Below are 16,946 nucleotides of genomic sequence, written 5' to 3'. Positions count from 1 at the left end.
TTCAGAAGTCAGAGAGGAAAGGTCCAAGGTAACATGAGGCATTAAATAATTTTTATTTATGAATTGGATCATGGTATCAACTGAATATGTCAGCCCAGGTTTAGGATTATGGTACCATGAATTTTATGACTACACACATAAACTGAAGATATGTCTTTCCTCAAAAATTTTTATAATCTAAGTAAAAACAGTGATGAGGGAACTAAACTGAATTTAATGATGTAGTCATTTTGTCAGCCTTTATACAAGCTGTATTTCTCAGTCCTTAAAACAAGCTTATCTCTTTAAGTCATAGCTTCCAAACGCAACACACAGGCCAACGTGGGAATGACATGTACATTAGTTTGGGGTGTTATTTTCAGTCTCAGAAGGGGTCTGAGCTGCACTGCTAAATTCTGGGCAAAAGCAGGGTCTACCCAAGGGAGAATAAAAAGAAACACTGATATGTGAAAACAGATGTGACGTGGTTCATTTAAATGCGATTTAAATGAAAAATAGAATGCATATACAAATATGGCCATCACAACAAAATTAGGTATTAAATTTATGGAGTTTTTCTACATTTACAAATTTCAGTGGAATGTTTTACACGGAGCTGTGATGATAATTACCTCTAGCCGCAGACCTTGCCTCTGCACAAAAGTACATTGGCATTAAAATTTTAGGCTGTTCACAGTGCAAAACTCCACAGAATAAACCTACAGGACTTGCCATTCCTGTCTACTGCCAATATGGGTCCAACACAGCTCTGCTGCTCGCCAGGGCAGGCGAGAAGCCCATGGCACTGCCTTTGCCTCTCCCCAGGTGATGCACCCTCTTCCCGCAGCCACTCCAGCGGCACCTTCTCCCAGCCTGCATCACAGCACGGAAACTGGGGCAGCTCGGCGATGCACTGTAATGTGCTTTTCTGCAATGAGGAGGGGGTCCCAGGTCTTACGCAATGCCACTCATTAAGGGCATCTGCAGAAAAACTTCTGCCTAAATATTTGCCGAAAGTAAAATGTATTCACATCTTGGCATACATAATGAGCTGTAGGGAATTAAAGTGGTTTGGTTTAACTTTTCCTGATAACATAGGGACAGTAATTGCAAATACCTGTTCCATGTATTCAAAATTTTTATTGTCACTGTTTTAAGATTACTTCTACAATGTTTGGAGAAGAGGAGGCTGAGGGGAGACCTTTTCGCTCTCTACAACTACCTGAAAGGAGGTTGTAGCCAGGTGGCAGTCGGTCTCTTCTGCCAAGTAACAAGTGATAGGACGAGAGGAAACGGCCTCAAGTTGCACCAGGGGAGGTTTAGGTTGGATATTAGGAAAAACTTCTTCACGAAGAGAGTGGTCAGGCATTAGAACAGCCTGCCCAGGGAAGTGGTGCAATCACAGTCCTTGGAAGTATTCAAAAACTGTGTGGATGTGGTGCTTAGGGACATGGTTTAGAGGTGGACCAGACAGGTTAACAGGTAGGACTTGATGATCTCAGAGGTCCTCTCCAACCGTAATGATTCTATGATTCTGTGACACAAAGCTGCATTAAAATAGGCATGGCTTTTCAAATACTGTGCACTGTCATGACCTGGAGTGCCTGGCCTTGGTTGTGTCCTGGTGTATCTCTCTGTAAAATGGCTGATGAAAAAGAATAGAGGCACTAGGAGATTAGTCAGGGTATAATTTCTTACATGCAAGCACTTCTGAAACAGTGCACCTTGTGCTCTCTGCCTTTTTCAGTGGTGGATGGAGCTGGAAGATGCATGCATGTGTGAAAACATCTGGTAATAGAGGTATTTTTTTTTAATTTCCCTTATGCTACCAGTATACTAAATCCATAAGAAATCTAAAAAAAAGCTATAAAGAAATGCCTGGGGAAAAAAAGAACTAGGTCTGGCTCTTTGTGTGGAGCAATGTAGGTAGGAAATGTTGCCAATGGATGTCGAGCCCACAAGCAGATCACAGAGAGCAGGGCTTGGCAGAAGGAATCAGCAGATGTTTGCTGAGCTACAGGGGACTCAGTGGTCTTTACTGCACAGAGCTGCTGACTTTCTTAAGACATGTATCAAGTTAAAAGGCAGAGATATAGGTCAATAATGGTAACCTGTTAAATTGAAGTAGACAATTTTCAAATATTAAAAAAATCTTGCCTGGATTTTTCTGATTTTTTACCTGAAGGAAATGCCCTCCAGTCCACAGAAACAGGGAACTGGGGATCTCAGGAGCTATTCGTGTGTGGACAACCCAGAGACAGGAGATTAAAAGGCAGAAGTACCAACAGACGAGGGGTCCTACAACAGGGCAGCTTCCACTAATGGTGGGACCTGAAAAGTCAAAGCAGCTCTTCAGAGCCAATAACAAGATTGAATTCCAATGAAACCCAGGAGGAAAAGGCTGGCTTGGCAGTGACAACGGAGAAGGAAAAGGCTGGATACGCACTGATGTTGAAACCTGAAGAGAGTCTTATCACAAAAGCACCACCTAACAACCAGCTTCACTTTCAGCATCCCCGCAGTCTGCTCAGGGCTCCAAATACTCAGGTTAGACACCAGACAAAGGCTGCCTTAAATTCAAGCACTTCATGGGAATTTCAATACAGTAACATCCGATGTTCTATGTATACACAGGAGATACTTCAGGAAATTTGGCTCAATTGGAGGGGTATTTTTAGTGCATGGCTGATCCAGAGAAAAGCATGACAAGAGTAACAGCGCTATTGACAAAGAGCAGCTGAGTCAGGATGGCGCGCACCTCTTCAGTCACATCCTGAGCACAAGGACAGCAGCAGGGGCAAGCCACATAAAATACTTAATTAAGTCTGAGCTAGGAAATGTAAAATGAAAAATACTTCACCCAAAAAAGTGAAATCAGATTTTGCTTTTTACAGGGCACAAGATCTTGTTCTTTATCCATTAATGTAGATTTATTCTGGCGAAGAAAAAAAGAGTCTGATAGGATGACACAGTACTTTAAAATTATACATTGCCTCACATGCCCCTCACATGCATGTGCTGCATGCATATGGCACAGGATATATTTAACACGATACTGTTACTTGATGCTTTCAAACATCTGAATTTCAAATCTTGCTGTGCCTGAAGTGTTAATTACCACAGCTGAACAGTATTTTCTGTTGATGTGTTGCAGCAGCTAGTATGCAGGAGAATTTTTGCACTGAAGGGAACCATGTGAATTAAAATTTGATTTGTGACTTGGTGGTGAAGTATTTGATGTCCAAGATTTTTTTTTAATGTTAAAGTTATCTCCTCCACCCTGGGACCAGGGTTTGGAGCGATGCCACATGTCCTGAGTGAGCTCAGGCTGGTGCAGAACAGCCCATCTGTTTAGCAACACCACAAGCTTTGCTCTTTCCTGGCTCCTCACCCAGCCAGCCCAGTTTGAAGTGTCTGGCCTGATTAGGCCAACAGCAGCTGTGCCTTCAGCCACTTTTTGAAAGGACAAGAGCACCCAAAGCAAGACCAAAGTGATGGATCATCCCAAATCACATGCGATGTACTAAATGCAAACTTCATTGAGAAACCCCGTCCAAGGACAGCATGTTTATAAAAACACAGACAGAAGGTTTAATAAAGTATCTTTACAATAGAAAGCTGCAGTCTGTTTGTTTCCCCCCAAAATTATCTGGAAAAATCAAATAAATTTAATGAAAATATTCTAGCAACTTCAAAGAAATGTGGCAGTCATAGTCAGGCATGAACAGGGTGGTTATACTTTTTTTTGAGCCTTAACTTACTAGAAAAGGCACTTCAGCATGAAAGTCACTCCATCTCTACTGATGAGCCACAGACAACCTGGAGACAGAAAGTGCTGAGTTTTAGCGCTACCAACTCAGAAAACCAAATCTGTTGATTTCCATTCCCGAGAACGGGCTGAGCATGCCAGCAGGAGCGAACAGAGTCCACTGCATCTCAGCAATGGAGCTGCACCTTGAAAGGCCCACCCTGATTCTCATTTCCATGAAAAAATAGAAGGACAACCTTTCATTTAACACATGAGTAACCCCCATTGCTAGTGAGGCCCATCAAATCTGCTGCCATTGATCAATGAAGGAGTGCAACAGCCCCAGAAGTAGTGCTGGGAGTGCAGGGCACGAGCCCAGAGCTGGGACCTGGCCCTCGGGCACATCCCCTGTGTCCCGCTGACTGCCAGGCAAGATCCCTCACCTTCTGGCCAGCCCTCACTCCTGCTCGGCTTGGCTCGCCACTTCACTGCTGTGAGTTGCAGGTGGGTGTGGGAGCTCCTGGACAGTTGTAGAGAGCACAGGTTGAGAGTATCTTCTGTCTTCCACCTTTGCTTAGGAACAGCATTAAAAGTGCAATCTGGGGTTGATTAATTGCTCAGGAAGGAGATTTATGGACCTTGCCAGAAGTCTTTCTACCCATCTATCTGTCATGTCAGGAACCTAAATAAAAAATTTTAGTTTAATACAGTGTTTCTTATACCCCTGTTATGCAAAAGGCCACATTTACAGAATTACAGGCAAAGTGCTGGATGTCCCACGCATGCTCAGACACAGCCTTCGGAGGGGTCGAAGGAAGAGCAGGGAACGGTGGCACAGGGACAGTACATCCCCACTGTTGTCCATGCAGGATGGGACGTGGCCCATTGCCTGTCACGTCTCCTTGGTCATAGCTCCTGGGATAATGCCCCTCCTCCTTGTGTGGCTCTTGGTCCCGCTCCCCACCAGCCTCATAGGCTCAGCCCCAAGCCCAGGGCTGAGCCTTGAGACCCTATTGCCACCCCGCACCCCGGCTGCTTAAGCAAAGCCTGTGGGACATGATGCTTAGGAAGGGACATGGGAGCTGTGTAAACGACAATGCTGCCCCCAAACTTCTTCCTGCAGTCATCAGTGTGGGAGTAATAAAACCTCATTATTTCTGCAGTAAGGAATGGGCAGTAATGGATGCAGCTATTAAAGGAATACCCAGAGCTTTATTCGATGCAGAGTGACACCAACAGGCACATGGAAAATACTAATCCACCATAACAAGAAAAGGTCGTGCTCCGCAGACGTTTTATTCACAGTGCCTGGATACCCTCGTTAGCACATTCAGCACACTCGCCCTGTGGTGCATGCTCCTGTGAACCAAAATGCTAGGAGAAACTCGAAATTAATACTTGCAAATTGCATTACATTTTCCCTGCACATAAAGCTGTTTTTTTTCCTTCAGTTATAAAGAAATTTGAACAAATAATTTAGGAAAAAATATCACTATTTTTTGTTCTTTCATTCTTTTAGAAAGGGAAGAGGTTCAACCAAGCAGCAGCAAGGAAAGGCAGTAATTCAATGCAGGAGCAAATGACCTCCTGAGGGACTCCCGAGAGAGCAGAAACCATTCTTTCTCTGCTCTGGAGACACCTCTTTTTTTCAGTCATTGCACTCAGACCTTTATGGGGAAGACATTTGGTACATCAGAGCCTTTGGTCCTTTGTCCATGAGTGATTTTTTCACTCCTCTACAAAGCTTTCTCAAAAAGAAAACTCCTCTTCCTATGATTTTCGGTACACAGTCTCAGGGGAGTGGCATTGCTCCAGGGATGATATTTTTGTGTGCTCCAAACCCCACAATATGGTGCTTGGTTTTACCTTATTTGCATGTTATAAAGGTGCTATTGAGTGGGAAATTTAGTGCTTCAACTCCGGCCTTAGTGTTTTTCCATATTCTGTGCATATGCAATAATTTGTACTCTAAGAGATGTGCAGTGACCTCTTTTTTTCAGTGCGAGAAATGTTTTCATTAAAACTAAAATAGCAGATACATCAAGACATTTCCTCTTGTAAAGCCTCATGCTCTGAATATAAAATAGGAATAGCCGATCTCTACAATGTTTTGCTATCATGCTATGCAGCTAAAAATGAGAGAGCAAGTGAGAGAGAGGGAGGTTGGGTTATTGCATAACACAGATTAAAACAAACTTTATAGGCGGCTCTATAATTTCCATAAATAGATAATTAATAGTAGTAATAGTAACAGCAACAACAACAACAAAATCTTTGACTCGTATTCTTTGTTTCAACATGGCATTGAAATGATTCAAGGAACAATTCAAGATTTCCAAGCGCCGGTGGTCACAGCAGAGAGCATTACAGCAGAGAACGCTGCAGCAAAGCCAAGGCTGCCTGCCTCAGCTTACCTGCGACCCGGCCGCGTCTGTCGCCCTTCTTGCCTCCGCTGCCCGGCTGCCGTTGGGTTCAAAGAGAGATCTGAGGTCTGGCAAGCCTGTTGCTCTCCACAGGACTAGTGCACTGCCATCGCCAGCACAAACACAGAAATGAGATAAGGCAATTTATTAAATAAGAGTCTTTAGTCTGACTATGCAAGAGGCAGCAAATTCATTTGAAGACGCTAATGTGAAACAGCTTGCAGACTGTGTTTGCAGGCCAGAGGGACTGGGGACTGGGACTTGGCTCGGTGCTTACTTTAAATACATGACTCTTTCCACTGAGGCCCAACAGAAATACGTATATGCTTAAAGCAAAATATTTTTTTATAATATATACTGAATCGGGACCTGCATATAATTTAGGAAGAAAAAGCTCCATTTTTGTAGCTATTCACTGTGGGCCTTACATTACATTCCTTTTTAGCTGAAGGTATGTAGTCTCATTTGCACTGTGAATATTTATAACTGTGAATTTAAATGATCTCTTTTTCAGTAAAGAAGCTTAATAGTCTAAGGCTGGTTAAATCATTTGCTGGAAAATATTCACAATGTGAACACAAAATAGGAGCAAAAACTATCAAAACAAATTCATGGAGACATTCAGAAGAGCACATACAGCATACATATCAGTTCATTTGATCAGCTATTGTCTTACTGGTGTACTGACTAAAGCAGAACTCAGAAGGCATGAAAATTAGTTATTTCCACCATCTTGAGGAGGCAACATTAGTATGCTGACACTAAACTCGTGGCTCCTGTAACTAATATGCCTTGTTGGTTACAAATTGCGTTTGAAATATTCTGAAATGTTAGAGTTGGCTGAATTATCAAAAACCAGAATTGTTAATATTTTTACAAATAGAAGCTGTCAAGTTTGTTCAAGATGATTCACAAATTCATACCACTCTTTATCTGATAGAATTCAGATCACTGCCAAATAACGGGCAGAATAGCTCACAAGTCCCGGAATTTTCCATTAATGTAGGGTAAATAATAATTCCTCTGAAAAGTCATACTGCTAATTACTCTGATTTAAAGAGCATTTCAATTACCTAATTGAAGAACAGAAATAGTGCACTCAATTTAGGTGGTCAGTCACAGTTCAGAAATAATGAATAGTAAATGATTAATCATAGCCTGAAAATTATTCCTTTGAATAATCTAGTGGATAGTTGGCAACAATGGACACTTGCAATCAATTAAAGGAGCTGGCTGCAAACTTCACATTGGAATAATGGTCCCATGGAAAGTGCAGTTTTTCACATTTTACCTCAAATGGTTTTAGTCCCCTAGGAAGGTCACACAGATGTTTTATTGCAGACTTCTTTACCCCAGATCCATGTGCTTACTTTTTTTTTTTTAATTTTAATTTTAATTTTTTTAATTGATAGGAGGTAAAATATCCTGCATCAGCCAGCTGAACTTTTAGTGGCATTTCCGTATCAATTTATTGTTTCAGTGTTGTTGTGCCAATGCAGGGTGGGTGCCAGGCCGGAGGGTGCAGCTGGGGGCTGCCAAAGATGTGATGGGGAGCTGGGGAGAACCCGGCTGCACCTGGCAAGGGGGGGGTCTGAGAAGATGTCTGGCAAGACTTCTCGTGGAAAAAGGTGACAGCCAGAAGCAGAATCCGAATTATGAGGGAAATACTGCAACGAGCAGAGCAGCGGGTGCAGAGCTTCTCCTGGCTCAATGGCTGTGCTTTGGCTTGATGTGGGAAAGAGAAGCTCCCCTCTCCTGGGCGAAGAGGCTGATGCTGCTTTTCCTGAGCATTTCGTGCCAGCGTGGCTCTGGAATATTGAAATGCCACTGCTGTGTTGCAAGAGGGTATTTTGGTTTCTAACAGAGCAGAAACCTGGATTACTGTGGCCATATTTTGCCATATGGCATCCTAAACCAGCCTGTGGAAACAGGGCATGGTGCACAGGGGTCTAAATACCCACTTCCAGTTCAATTGCTGGGGAGGGAGGTTTGTGTCCCTGAGTGGTGGTGTTCATGTTTGCGTGGTATCATTCATAGCATCACATCTGGACTAGACCACGGAAACTGCTGGAAGCCAAATGTGAGTTCAGGCAGACGGAGCTGCCAGCCCCAGCACTGTCCTGCCGCTTCGATGGCAGCGATAGGGATGGGAGGGAGTGTCTTTTTTGTCCTTTGAGCTTTATGAAAGTCCAAGTGCAGATACTGCACAAAAAAAGCTGCACAAAAAGCAACAATAAACCCAGTCAGTCTGCTCCAAATTTACAAATTTTTGGAGAAGAAATATGTTTTTATCCCCAAATAAAAATCTGCTGCAAGCAGGAGAGGAGGGTAGCTGAGGACTGGTAAAATGAAAAAGTCCCCCCCAGGCTGGTGAGCAAGGACCTCCCTCCCAGTGAAGATGCTCAGGTAATCCTGCGAGCCCTCATGCTCTGGGCTGGTATCTGGGACTGTGCGCAAGAATGTCCCCAACTCAGGCAGGAGCCAAGGGAGCACTTTTTGTATCTGATGTGCAAATGACAAAACGACCTGGTATGAGTGACCTGGTATGGCAGCGGGCCATTTCCACACAGCCCCAGCCGGTCCTAGCTGGCCCACGTCCATGGACAGTCCCATCCACCCATGACGGAACATCTCCCCACGAGGCTTCCTCTGTCCCCAGCTGAGCCATCCATGAGCCAGGCACCCCTGGTGGTACTCCTGCAGCCATGAGCCCCAGTGCAGCACTTCCAGGGCTCCGCAGCTCCTGGCTGGGGGCACAAATGCAGAGGAAGGGCTGCCAGAGCCTGCAGCATCGTGAGAGCCCCACTCTGCCCCTCCATGTCCCCGCCGTGCCCCGGCCGGCTGCCAGCTCTAGCTGACAGAGGAGCAGCCGCATCGCACAGCAGCTGCCATGGGCACACTGCATAATGTTTAATTTTGGAAACACAGCATGCCAGAGTTTCTAAAACAGTTTTGGTTTGGTTTTTTTTTTTTTCCCAGATAGCGTTTGCAAAGGGATGTTTACACAGGCACACACATCAATGGGATGGGGCTATCGCCACCCTGACATCTCCCATGGCCTGGGAGGGTCAGAGCTGGGCTGCAGCGAGGGAAGGACAAAGGAGCCTGAGCTGCTCCCTGCAACCCCCCTTTGAAGGGGCTCAGCTTCCTCTGCTGGGGGATCCCGGGGCTGGGCTGAGAAAAGCACAGAGTGGTGAGAAAGAGCCGTGAAACAGTCTGTAAGCAAGGTGAGAGAAGTGAAATTACAAAGATTGCAAATGGCTGGCGAGCAGTTCCAACAACCACTTACCATCAAAACTGAAATAAATGCGGTGTTTATTTGCCATATGTACCAGCTGATGGCTCGTGGTTACTTGGCACGTTAAAGTGCACAGTGTGTGCAGGAGGAGCAGCCCTCCCAGGGCAGAGCCGGCAGGGCCGTCGGTCTCACCAGCTCAGATACGCAACACTGCTCACAGGCAGGGGCTATGGCTGACCCATCACTCAAAATACCATGAGAAAGAAATGCAGAAGCGATCTATCTATCCTGTCATTTTGTAATTGCTAATTTAATTATTCCTGTGCCATACAGACTCTTCTTAATGTGGTTTAATTGGATTATTTCATTATTAAATGGACAGAATGCAAACAAAATACACTTGAAGCCCTTCTTTTCCCGTCAGTTTTCCATTTCAATTTTTCAGTCTAAATGTAAAAAAAAAGAAACCGTTGTCTTTGCTGTCTGTGCTGTGTATAGGGTCTCCTGAACCGGCAGGCCAGAAAACCCTCTTTGAATGTAAGAGTGTAAAATGGTGAAAACTGGAAAGAGGGCTGCAAAGCTTATCATCGGAGAGGGCTACTGTGATTCAGTAGGTGACTATTTGTTTTCATATAAAACAGCACTTTTGAAAAGAATGAAAAAGTAAAAGTAAAGACCATTTTCTAACTCTGCTGGAAGTGATAAATTTTCAAAATGCCAAACATATTAAGGGAAAGAGCTCTAGGGAAGCGAGACGAACGTATGCGCTTAAGACACAAAATACCTTTCCCTACAAGTGCTGTAAAATGCTGGGAAGTAATCAGTTTGTCATAATTAATATACTTGAAGCTATAAACCTTTCAGAAAGTGTGAATCGCTGTTTAACTCCAAATCCCATTTAGCTGTTACGTTAGCGGTTGCTATACAGCCGCTTTTTTTAGGAATGCTTAGTGTCAGTCCTTTAATTAGAAGTGTGAACCTTGCTCCAGGCTCACGCCGTCTGCCCTGGAACGCTGCCGCCACTGCCGGCATCCCAGTCCCGGGAGGCTGGCGAGGGCTGGAGGCGCACGCTGGTCATCCCCCCTCACGGCCTGAGACTTTGATAACTGGACATTAGTAATGAAACCTTAATAAGTAACTGAATAATAAACCCAGTCAGTAAACAAATTATATAATAATTACTTTAACAACATAAATATATAAACAAGTAAATAAATATAAATCTACGTACTTTTAATTATTAATTACTTAGTAATTATTAACTAAACTCACTAGTTACCATTAGTAACTAAGCATTCATAAGTAAAGCACAAAATTAAGGCAAAGAGGTGAGTTAGAATTGTTCTGAAAATAGCTTCTTTTGGTGAAAAGTCACCTTCAGATTGGTCAAAATATATTCAAGAATCTTGTTACATCTCCCGACCCTTCCCAGGGAAAAGAGAGGGAAGAAAGGAAAATCTTATAGCAGAAATGTTCCATGCCTACTACTCAAAAATAATAACAATAAAAAAATGTTTTGAAACTTCATTTTAAATTAGACCATACCAAATTTCCATTAAAAATACAAACGTAAGAAAACAAAACCAAAAGCAAGCCATGTTTTGTTTCAGTGAAAGCAAACCAGAAGCGTCCCAGCTGCTCAGTGCTGTGAGCAAGACTTACAAATTCTGTTCTTTTCACCACAAAGACACATAACTGGGTATTGTTGTTATCCATGTATATTTTCCCTTCCTTCAGAATTTGTATAAATTATTTGCTGTAGCAACTCCCAGTGATAATAAGTTGTACAGTTTAATTACATGCTGCATGAAATTATTCCCATTTGTCAGTTTTCATGTTCCCACATATGAAATTCTGTTCAAAGAAGTCATACCTTCCAGAAAAGTTTTGGTTTTATTTTTGTTTTTTGTTTGGTTAGTTGTTTGGTTTTGGTTTTTTTTTCACACTTTTAACTTTATTACCTACCTAGTTATTGTTTAAATCTTGTTGCAGATAGGCTGACATGTCTAGGTAGTGGTGCCAGTGCTGGCTGAAACCGTGTGCTTTCCAGCTGGAGCGAGTGACTGGCACAAGGCAGCACGTATTAAGACTTGCAGAGGAAAAGATGAACTTGATAAAAAATTGGAGGTTTTGCAACATTTGGCCTCAGTGCATACACGGATCTTCTCCGGTATGAGCATAGCAAAGAACAGGGTAGGAAACTCTGGAAGTGAAACCACCGGCTGGTACTGTGAGTGGCAAAGTAAAGAGGAATGAAATGCACTGATTGAACGCAGGGTATTTGAGTGAGCTCTGTGCAATTTCATGAACTGCTATGGAAAACACCTACCATAGCGACAAACAGTATGAGACCTGCTCTCTACCCAGCCACAGTTTCCCACGCACACCGGTGCCCTTTTCATCGCTTCTGTTCTGCAGCCCAGATGTTTTATGTCCCACCACCCCGAGTCCAAGCAGGGAACAGAGCAATAACCCCCGCTTGGGCCCTGCCACCATGGCACTGCTGCACTGCAGCAGCAGGCAAGTCATGGATCCTTAAGTGCTCAGGAGAAGTCAAGTGCTAAAACTTGGGATGACCAGAAAACAGCTTCTCATGAAGGATGAAAGAACAAGATGTATCCGAGGTCTATACGCAACAGACAAAAATATTTGTTCAGAGGCAGCAGTCATGACGCAAGATTAAATGACTATGAGCATGAGCGCATTAATCCTTTTCATGCTGTTGCTGCTCCTTGGTCTCTGTCTAATCCACTTAAGCAGAAAAATAAACAAACATGACTCCGGCAGTGGTGGGGACTTGGCTCCCACCCTCGCCCTTTCTTCCTCCTTGGTGGAGCTTTTTCTGCATGGGTCTCTCTGAAGTGACTCCTCCACAAAGGAGGTGCCTCTCTGTCCCTTAAACATGGGGGGACAGGAGGAGGAGGGCTCCTCCTGCCTGACCCTTCTCTTGGAATGATAGAAGTGTTGGCACTCACTCATCTTCCAACCCTCTGAGCTGCCACACAGCCCCACAGATGTCATGCAAGAATGTTCCTGCCTGTTAAAGTGTCACAAGAAATGTAAGTACCATTTTTCACACAGGCACTCTGCTGCTTTTTGCACAAGTCACAGAAAAGCTGGAAATGCACCATGTTTAGAAATCTTTTTTGCCTTTGAGGTACCAAAGGCTGTGGTAGCATATCTTAGCTCAGTTCTGTAAAGTTCAGGAGAGCCTTGACTGTCTGTTCCTCAATATTATTTAGAAACAAGCACAGCTGATGATGGAGGTGCAGTGCTGTTATGAGTCACCACATGAGGAAAACCAACCTGACAATCAATCTGGTTTTTTTTTCTTTGCTATTTACACTAATGCATCAGAGACAGGTACACAAGGAATTAGGCAAAAAGTATGTTTTAATTTAACGTGCTGTCAGAAAATGACTTTGCCCTTCCCTTCCTGCCAGTAGCGGGGCTCTGCTGGGACTCACCTCCCTGCCAGAGGGCAGCTGCCTGCTGCACCCTGGGGTGGGGATAATGGGGATGGTTTCTGCTGGGGCTGCACCAGCCCCCAAAGACTCTCGAGCAGCCCCAAGGGGTTCATACATCTCTAATATAGCCAGCACTTCCATAGGGCCTCTTCCAATCATTTAATAAAGTATAGTATGAGCTGTCCTTAATAATAAAACTCCTTTTCTCTTTGCTATCCTGAGTCCTCTCAATTGCTACCAGAGATACTGCCTCTCCCCAGCAAAGCAGGATGTCCTGAACCTCAGGCACAGGCAGAACCTGAGTCCCTCCCCAGATGGCAATGTTTGAGCAGTTTATCAGTTTGGATAAGAGCGGTTCCCAGCCCCAGCGCAGAGGGAAGGTCGAAGGGGAATGAAAGGCTTCCAGCCCCTTCCTGGTTGTCCTCAGCTTTGTCCCAAGGGCATTGACCACCTGGGGCACCAGTTTACCCATCTCAGGGGCTCATGGCTTCTTAGTGGACCTGTTTTCTCGAAGACTTAAAGAGTCCTTCCTAGCTCAGATTATTCCAGTTCTCATTGCAAATATGTACCTTTACACGGACACTTTAAGGTCTGCCCTCTCTTTTTTTTTTTCTCCCCTTAAAGTCTTATTTTATAAAAAAAACCCACAACTATTCTTCCCCAATTGTTTCCATCTAACACCGGACCTTGCAACTCACAGTTCTGAAGTGAAGCTCATCATTAATAATTTTCTAGTAACTAATGACTATGTGGTTCTTGGGGCTCTTCACAATCCAGATCACTGGTTCTGTAGCTCCTTCTGCTTCGCACTAGAAAAGCTGACCATGTTCAGCCACAAAAATTAGGGAAAGCCATCAGAGATACGGATTGAAATGTACGAGCAGAGCCATCTTTTTCCATCCTAGGTGACATATAGGTTGCTTCTCTTCTAGAATGACAGGAACCTCTTGCCGTGCCTGAGTGGTGCCAAGCATGTCGGGTATTTAGATAAAACAGGATGGAGAGACCACTACTGCCTTCAGCCTGCGAGATGCTAAGGGGGAGCCTTGGGAGGTCTCGGGCAATGCTAATCACTTGGTAAGAATCAGGAGCCCATCCTACCTGCTCAGCAGCGGTGGCTTGTCCGGATACAGGCTGGGGGTGCCAGGAAGGGAGATCCCTCCCCAGACGTACCCACATGGCAACAGGCGACCAGAGGGAGCTGCTGAATAAAGGGTAGGAGCCAGTTAATTGAATCCAGTGCTAATCTTGAAATGTTCTTGTTCCACCTAACAACTCTCCTGGTTCATGATTCACCACCATGCTTAAACTCTAATGACATTGGTTGCTTTGAGACTTCAAGTAAGGAAATTTTAATAAAAGCTCGACTTGATGTTATTCCACTACAAGCTCTGTGCTGAATTAAACATAAGGCTGAGGAGATATGTTGACAGTACATCAGCATGAAGTCCTGCTGGCCGCTGCTGAATACGGGTAAATAGTTTTATGTCATTTTCTTTAAGGCTCATTTCCAGCTTTCAATCAGTCTCACGTAGAACATGGCTGAAGTGCTGTGCAAGGCATCTTATCATGGCCAGTTGTCTGAAGTGTGGGGATATGGCTAATTTTGAGAAATGAATCACTTGTCTTTCCCATTTTAATCATTACAGTGTTAGCTTATGCTGAAATACAGGCATTCAGCCAGAGTGTACTGTGCCTAACACACACAGAATACCACAGAAAATGGCTAAGTGATAAAAAAGCTGAATAATCTGTGCAGTCCATTACTGATGCACAGCTAAGCTGTAACTTTCTCTGAGTGTTCATCTCTAATACTGCAACTTTATTCTTTGATAAAATAATGTGTTTTCCAGACAAAGCAAATGCCACTGGGTAGGTGTGCTTGGAAGAAAGTGTGTGAAGGGTGTGATCTGGAAGTCTATCATCTCAGCAAGAGAGGGTGGACGCAATGCACAGAAGGGTAAGAGTCCTGCAGAACTGCGTGCAGCAGCTGCCCATAAACCACAGCTGAGCAAAAGCGAGCGTGTGCCTCGACATCTCCACGGGGGCGTGCATAGAGCAGCCCCGAGTCCTTGGGGGAAAGCCGTGCAGAGCTGCTCTTACCCACTTACAAGAAACGCAAAACTCAACTTAAGCAAGGCAAAAACATGGCGAGTGAAGACCGTGTTAATAATGGGGCAGCACGGGAAGAATGGCAGAACAAAGGCATGGTATAAGACTGGGCTTATCAGCCTGTGGAAAGCATTATATTTCATGTTTGTCTGTGGCAGCATGAGATGGCGTTTGGCTCAGGCAGTCCTGCCACTACCCTAGTCCAGTTAATTTAAGAAATGTATTGATTTGCACAGTTGATAGATCTCTCTTGGTACAACAGCATGTAGTCTTGTAATCCAGCATGTAAGGGGCAGGATTTCATTGCAGAGGGACAGTCACCAGGTGAACAGGGTGATATCCCTGCCTGCTGTAAGACAGCAGGAAGTTTCTTTGAATTTTACCCAAGCATTATAACCTAAATATGAGGAGCTACAGTCAAACACAGAGCTGCATATACCTACCTCACCTGGACTACTCACCTGGTGCATGGGCTACCCCCGGGGGCTGGCAGCTCCATTTGCTGCAGCAGGAGCATCTGATGTGCAGCACAAATCATCCAGAAAAAGAGTAGCAGGCAATGTTCAACTACCATTTGATGCTGCTATGGGAAGAACTGGTCTCTGAATAGAGGAAGGGGTCACCTCATACCCATGAGAAAGGCTCCTGCAGCTCTCTATCCCTGCACGGTGCCTGGGAAGGAGGTGAGCGCAGCACAGGACACCTGGTGAAACGTACTGAAAGAGGCAGAGCTTCCCCTGCGGAAGGTCGTGCCCAAGATGTCCACCATACTCTATGAAATGTGAATGGCTGTTCCCACTGCACAAAAAGAGGAACAAAAATCCATTCTGAAGGGTCTGTTAATTAATAATCACAGTGCAGGCTGGAGGCAGTGCAGCGTATTAACTTGTTAAGGTGAAAGTGGGGAAAGAAAGGTGCTGACAGCTATTACTGAATTAGGGAAAAGAACCACAACGTGAAAGTTTATTACCATTTTCCATTGACTTAAAAGGTTCTCTCCTCTCAAGGATTAAACTAAAATTGGTTTGAGGGGACAGCTTTATTAAATTAAAAGTTAGCTTTTAGAAAGTTTATATCGGTAGCATTTCTGGAGGTAAATATCAGCCTGACGCTTTCCTTTGCCTGCTGTTCCTCCCTAAAATTATTATTCTGGCAGTGGCTTATCACTCTGGGCAGGGTTCCAAAAATATTTTGCATCAGTCAGTAAAAGGCCCATGTCATGGTACTTACCATGGTGTTAAGCTAAACACCATCTTTTCAGTTCCCTGAGTCACTGAGGAGCTGTGCAACCAGAGCCTCATCCCGCTGGCACCCCGCACTGCAGGGAGACAGATGGCAGCTCTCTAACCATCCGGCTCTGGGATTTTCCATGTGCAATCCCAAATCCATGGGATGTTGGTAGTGGAAAAGAAAGCCATTGGGATCATTTTCATCAGAGGTTAACACTCATCAGACAAATGTCTCCTTCACAGCAGCTGTAACCAAGCAGCACTCTTCAGCAGAAAGACCAGAGTGTGCTTTGCTGGATCCAAAATCACCTTGCTGCTGCTTCTCAGGAGGCTTCATCATCCCACTGCTCTGCTGGGACTGCAGGAGCCCACAGCTTCAGTACGGCCCAGGCAACCTCCTCCACCTACAAAAGAAGCCCCTGCTTCTGTCAGAGCAGAAGTTAGGAGGTATCAAGCCTGGAAAGATGGGTGGTCTTCTCCTAGACAGTGAGGGGACAGCCAGCACGGGAACGGTAGCAGTCCAGTGGCAGTGACTCAGAAAGCTTGCTCTCATGCAGCCGGACTCCCAGGATGGATTTTAAATGGTGGGGAAGTTCTTAAACTAATTAGAATTTCAGGTTTCTGAAAGACAGAGTTGTTTTGTCTTTTAAAGGGAATGACAGGTCTGTGACACACAACTGCATGGCACCTTTAATGCCACCCAAATCAATATTTACCTTTGGTCTCTGTCCTGGTAGTTTACTGCCTGTC

The 16,946-nt window shown here is 44.5% G+C and overlaps 1 long non-coding RNA gene across 1 annotated transcript; it reads right to left on the bottom strand.

The window, feature by feature from the left end:
• Positions 1–5,291: 5,291 nt before the first annotated feature.
• On the bottom strand, positions 5,292–15,725 carry LOC148056953 (uncharacterized). Its single transcript, XR_015702220.1, has 3 exons — positions 15,429–15,725; positions 13,957–14,059; positions 5,292–6,253 (listed from the first exon to the last, which is right to left on the bottom strand). It is a non-coding gene; the product is annotated as an uncharacterized LOC148056953 (long non-coding RNA).
• Positions 15,726–16,946: the final 1,221 nt, after the last annotated feature.

This window comes from Nipponia nippon, unplaced genomic scaffold (assembly GCF_047370975.1).
Source record: "Nipponia nippon isolate SJK-2023a ecotype South Korea unplaced genomic scaffold, ASM4737097v1 scaffold_11, whole genome shotgun sequence".
Taxonomy (NCBI): Eukaryota; Metazoa; Chordata; class Aves; order Pelecaniformes; family Threskiornithidae; genus Nipponia; species Nipponia nippon.
The sequence above is the reverse complement of the archived record's forward strand: the minus strand, read 5'-3'. Positions and strand labels throughout refer to the sequence as shown.